General features: G+C 39.1%; 1 long non-coding RNA gene across 2 annotated transcripts; it reads right to left on the bottom strand.

Annotated features, from left to right (window-relative positions):
* Positions 1-285: 285 nt before the first annotated feature.
* LOC125290828 lies at positions 286-4,686 on the bottom strand. 2 transcript variants are annotated; one of them, XR_007192884.1, is made up of 3 exons: positions 4,499-4,686; positions 909-977; positions 286-403 (listed from the first exon to the last, which is right to left on the bottom strand). It is a non-coding gene; the product is annotated as an uncharacterized LOC125290828 (long non-coding RNA). The 2 variants fall into 2 exon arrangements; XR_007192885.1 differs by having other exon boundaries at positions 4,493-4,686.
* Between the last annotated feature and the right edge of the window lie 1,153 nt (positions 4,687-5,839).

Below are 5,839 nucleotides of genomic sequence, written 5' to 3' on the forward strand. Positions count from 1 at the left end.
CTCATTTTTACGCCTGGCACCCATTTGTACTATATAGTCAATGTCACTAACAAATCAAGGAGTTACAGTATTTGTTCAGAATTTCAAGCTTTAAAAAAGTTAAGATTGTCAAATGTATAAAGGATTACTAATAAAGCTTTTAAACAGTAACATCCAATACCCCTAGTTGAACTCAGTAGCCAGTAGTTTGATCATGTATATTGAGTGTTAAATTATCAACATCTTGGAATAAATTATCTAAAAATCAAAACCTTGTACTAATGTATTTCAGAAAAGAAGCACAAATTCAAAATTTTACTTACTTTATTAAATTTCATTTATCACACACACTTTCCCTCTCAATTTATTACACACACATATGTAGCATGCACTGGGTGGTGGGTGGATCTTGTCCTTACTGCCCCTGTTGAGACAAGAAAGGCAAATCAGCACACATGACAGTCCTTGGCTAATGCTTCCTTTACAAAAATGACATTACTCAACATTATCAAGATAGTTAATGATTTGAGTTGAATTTGAGAATGAATGATTTGTGATGCAGTGTGTAATGCTTCCACTAGATTGGAAATGTAAAAATCTTGTTTGAAAAAGATGACAAGTCTTAGTCTTGGAACAAGAAAATTTGAAAAATGTGAAAATGGAGGGTACAAATTAGAAGACAAAGTGGAACGTCTATTTCTATCCCTGTTCAAACAATTTAAAAAAAAAACAGCGTTCCACATTCAGCTTTAGAGAGACAGTTATCTTTGATTATGAGTGCATCACCGGGACTCGAATTTCCAAATGACGATTGTCCGTCATAATTTAACGAGAATTTTAATCCTGATAACACCTTTATGTAATATATTTTGGTTTTGAGTTTTAAATGTCAGAAACATAGGCTAAACAGTGCTACAAGACTTACTTACCTTACTGAAAGGCAGGATTGCAGACAGGGCACGCCGAATTCACGCCACCTCAACGCCTCGGTCCTGGGGCTGAAGCCAGACATTTTATTAAATATCTTTTATTTTATATCCTTTATATTTTTCTGAATGACTGATATTTATGACAGCACACTTTATGCAGATTAGCCTATAGCCTAGGGCCTACTATTTTTATTACAACTCTACCTCTTTAATTCAGCTGTCTGGTTGAAGCCTGGAAATGTTGTAAACAAAGTAGCATAGTTGGCTAGTTTAGCCTATCATAGTCTACTGATTGGACTGTTCAGTTTCCCCATGTGTGTTGAAGTTTCAAGATAATACTTGTTCTCCTTGGGACAGGCCCTTTTGGGAAACGTTGGTATTGAGATGATCAGTCAACTTCAATGCAAGAGTTTTAAACAAATATGTGCAGCAATGATAGCTAATGATGCTAAGCGGATTTAATAGTAATTTAGCTAGTCGTCTTCTATGCGTACTTGCTTTCACGATTGTGAATGTTTTATTTAAGTCGCGCGTGTTCATTGAGCAGTTGAGGGAGGGAGAGGGAGGGAGCGCGAGAGAGAACGGGGCAAGGAGAGGGGGTTTACTTATATAATGTTTGGTAAAGTTGCACACATAGTCTACAATGAAAGCAAGGAGAGGTATGAAATTATGATTTATTTATTTGTTTTTGGACAACGTAGACTACCGATAAGTAAAGCGGGAGATGTGGGTTGCTTTTGCGCCGCGTAAGCTGCAAAGCAGTGCGTGAAACACTAGAAAGGGTGTGTCGCGATTCTGCCTTTTCACACCGCGACACAGTATTGTGGATATGAATGTCGCGATTTCGGGCTCGAATCATATATCGTTACAGCCCTACTGATAACACCAGGGGCGGAGCCAAAGGGTGGCCGGGGGGGCACTGGACCCCTTCTGAAATCTGATTGGACCCCCCAGGTGCCACCCCAGATGATTGACATATCATGGCACCGGCACCGCACGTCTTGTTGAAAAGAGCCTGTTGCATTTTGTAATCGGTTGACTGCTATATCCCTCCTGTGCAGTAGCTGGCGCTATGTATTACAAAGAGTTGTCATTCACACTGTCCACCAGCAAGCATTATACAGAGAAGGAGAAGAAGAGAGTCAAACGCTCACAGAGAATATTGCGACAGGGAGGATTTTTTGCACAGGACAGCAGCAGCCTACTTGACGGACAGTGAAATACACGTTCTAAGGTAAGTTTTCTTTTGTAAATAATCATTGTTTAAAGTCACTTTTATGTTAAGTTAGGAGAACCTTTTCTGTAGTTTAATTTTTCTGTGATATGTTCCCCTACAAGCCACGAGTAGCCTATCAAGGTAACGTTAACATTACGTTAGTAGCCTAGCTACATCTCATGTCGCCTGTAGCAGCTAACTGTTAGTATCAGCCAACATGCATTTCACATCAGATTGTTATGTAGCATAGTCATATACATACCGTGTTTTCCGGACTATAAGGAGTATGAGTCGCATCTATTTAGAAACTTCTTTCTCAAAATCCAAGACCAAAGAACAGACAGACTAGTCTACTGTATGACTTCAACGAGGTGATCTTTAGTTTCGCTCTACTTACAGTATCTCACTGCCACTTGCAACGCCTTTGAATGAAATCTGCTGCGTTTACTGGCAATGCTACAGCGGACTTAAACTGCCCACCGCGGGCGATAAGTTGTAGCCTAATACATTTAACGCAGGCCATGGAATCACTGAAAGCGGATGAAGTGGCCACTTCTAAATGGGACCCACTGTAGGCTATGTGGCAACACAGCCAATGCATTTTTTCAAATGTGCTTCATAAACATACAATACTGCACTACAAAAACGCCAAAGATCTGAATTATACTTCTCTCTTCACCTAAATAATGAAGGTGAAAGGAAGTTATTAAGACTTAATGGTGTTTCCTAAAGGGGTATTGTTAAACCTGCTACTACTAATACTACAAATACAACATGAAGAAAGTCAAGGACATGCATGTCAGCTTCCTCTCATCCCAGTGTTAAAGTAAATCTGGTCTTAAAATGAAAATGTATGGCTGTGTTATTTCTTTTTTTGTGGGATGTCCAATTTATATGTAGAAATGCACATTTGCAAAGGTGACTTAGTATGTTGTCATAAAAGTGGCTCTCCTTTTGATCTTGCACTGCCAATGTGGCTCTTGTAAAAAAAAAAATAGTGAGGATCGCTGGCCTAAAGCGTCTGGCATATGATTCTGATAATGCGTGCGCTTGTGTCATTTAATCATAACAGTCTGCATAATCTTTGCAGCTAACCTCTTCTGAACTTGTGTTAAGATAGTTTGTCACTTAATTACTGCCATGACTAGGCCCTACACACTGTTCTACAAGTTTAGTTTGGTAATCAGATTGTTCCTCTGGTCATGGTTAAAACAAACTGCACTACTTCATGTCATGTCAGTTCATGTCAAAATGGGGTCAGATTGTTTAGAAATTATGTTTTTTTTATTATTATTATTATTTATTTATATACATGCATTTACAAAACTGTAACTGATGAAGTATCTCAAAAATGAAAGCATTTAATATGTCATTAAACTTATATCCGTGCATAAAATAGTACAGTAGAGAACAGGGGTGTTTCCTCCCAAACCAAGTTCTAAATTCCAACCAGATCTGACGGGCAACCATATCAGCTTTCATTGGACCTAATATTTGGAAATTGTGAAGTTCTCACACTTGTACTTAAGCTATTTTGGCTTTGCTGGAATTTGGAAAGTACCTTGAACAATGCTCTGATTTCTTTGTCTCTTTCTCTGCTCAGATTGCCGTTGGACTGACAAGTGGTCTACACTTCTGACTCAGTGAGGAGAAAGTAATCACTTGTGTCTTTGTTAGTTTTGGGGTGCTGTGTGGGTGTCTTTTTCACACTGCATCTTGAGTTGGGGCCCATGGCTTTCTCCTAGGTGTGAGTATGGTTCATTTAGTGATTCTTCCTAGTGTGCCCAGCTTTGTGTGTGTGTGTGTGTGTGTGTGTGTGTGTGTCTGTCTGTCTGTCTAAGTTGAAGTGCACAATTTAAGAAGCAAACACTATGTGACAGAATCCTGAAAAGAATCACATCTGGGACTTAATTACTGTCATGACTAGGGCCTACACTGTTCTACAAGTTTAGTTTGGTAATCAGACTGTTCCTCTGGTCATGGTTAAAAAATCATGTCATATCAGTTCATGTCAAAATGAGGTCAAATTGTTTTGAATTTGTTTTTTATTATTATTATTATTATTTACATATTGTACGTTTTGTATTAACATTGTTAATAAACTGTAGATTTTATACACAAATCTCCTGTGTGCTTAAGATGTACTCCATGAAAACATTTCAACATTTACAGATTTTGATTGCAATTGATTGTGTTTCTTGAACATTCATTGTTGTAGTCTGTGGACCCCCTGAAATAGCTTTGGCCACCCTCTGGCCACCCCAAGGGTAAAAGTCTAGCTCCGCCACTGGATAACACCTTTATGTAATATATTTTGGTTTTTGAGGAAATATCAGAAACATAGGCTAAACAGTGTTACAAGACTTACACTTACTGAAAGGCAGGATTGCAGACAGGGCACGCCGAATTCACGCCACCTCAACGTCTCGGTCCTGGGGCTGAAGAGACTGGGGAGGAGGGAGAAGGCATGATTCATTCGATACTTGGATACCCGTCTGACAGTATAAAATCGTTATTTTAACATACTAACACGTATCTCACAACATAAATAACTCGCCAACATCCCAATTGATTTCCATTGTTAGGGGACCTGAAACCGGTCTATACGGCTCTGTAAATTTTCATGGTGGAATACGTCGAATAAGTCGACTAATCGCTGCAGCACTACAAAGAATCTGTCACTGTTTATGTTATAACTAGAAAAAGTTCACGCTGTTCCATACAGTCTGCCCCCTCAGGATCGGCGCGCTATTACACTTACGCCAGAATGATTGAGTGAGACGGTAACCACTACGTCTCCGGTATACATCATTGAAAAGAGGAAGGTCTTGTCAACAAAACAAGCCCTCATTGAGTACCTTTGTGAACTGTGACCAATCCTAGAAGCGATTTATTGAGCCTAGTGCCCCAAATCCCGGATGTTGACAGCCACAGTGTTCCGAGACGTTTATTCAGCGGAGTCGTAACAGTGTTTCGTGACGTAACTTTGGACACAAATTAAACAAACACTTTACACCGTAGACGTGATTTTTACATCGTTCAATGTTGGTAGATTTGTTATTTTTAAGATTACATCGTTAATGAAGCGTTTTGTTGATTAATTACGTGGTTAGGATCATTTTTAAATTAGCCAACATGTAGCTTAGCTATACTGGCAAGTAAGTTGATACTTTTACGTCCTTTAACTGTTAACTTTGAACTCCGTTACTTTTGAAATAATAAACGGGAACTCCTCAACTCACTCTGGGTGCAGTAGTGAAATATGTTATTTAAATTTCAAAGTGTATCAAGTGCTTGTAACAGAAATATAGGAACAGAAACTGTGCCTCGTCTGAGAACCAACCCGGGTGTGGCATAAGACAACTCTGGTTCAATGTGAATGAAACGCATCAGAGCATAGGACATTCATTGTGCCATCAAAGACAACTGCAAAGTGGATGTAGTGAATAAAGTGCAATTTCAAGTAGGCCTTGTAAGATCAGGAACACAGCAACATTTGTAGAGAATAAAGTGCTATTTCAAACTGTGGGAAAAGGTAATGATAAAGCACATGGATTTGTTTACAAGCTAGCGAACGGTTAGCATAAGTTTGGTAGAACTATGTGGATGTTACAAGGTAAGGTTTCTTGTTTCTCACTTCTCTTTCTGGGACGGTAGTCTCAATGTTGCAAGGTGGGTTTTCCGCCTGGGGACACTAGGCGCAGCGGGGAAAGTC

Source organism: Alosa alosa, unplaced genomic scaffold (assembly GCF_017589495.1).
Source record: "Alosa alosa isolate M-15738 ecotype Scorff River unplaced genomic scaffold, AALO_Geno_1.1 AALO_1.0_unplaced_924, whole genome shotgun sequence".
NCBI classification, from domain to species: Eukaryota; Metazoa; Chordata; class Actinopteri; order Clupeiformes; family Clupeidae; genus Alosa; species Alosa alosa.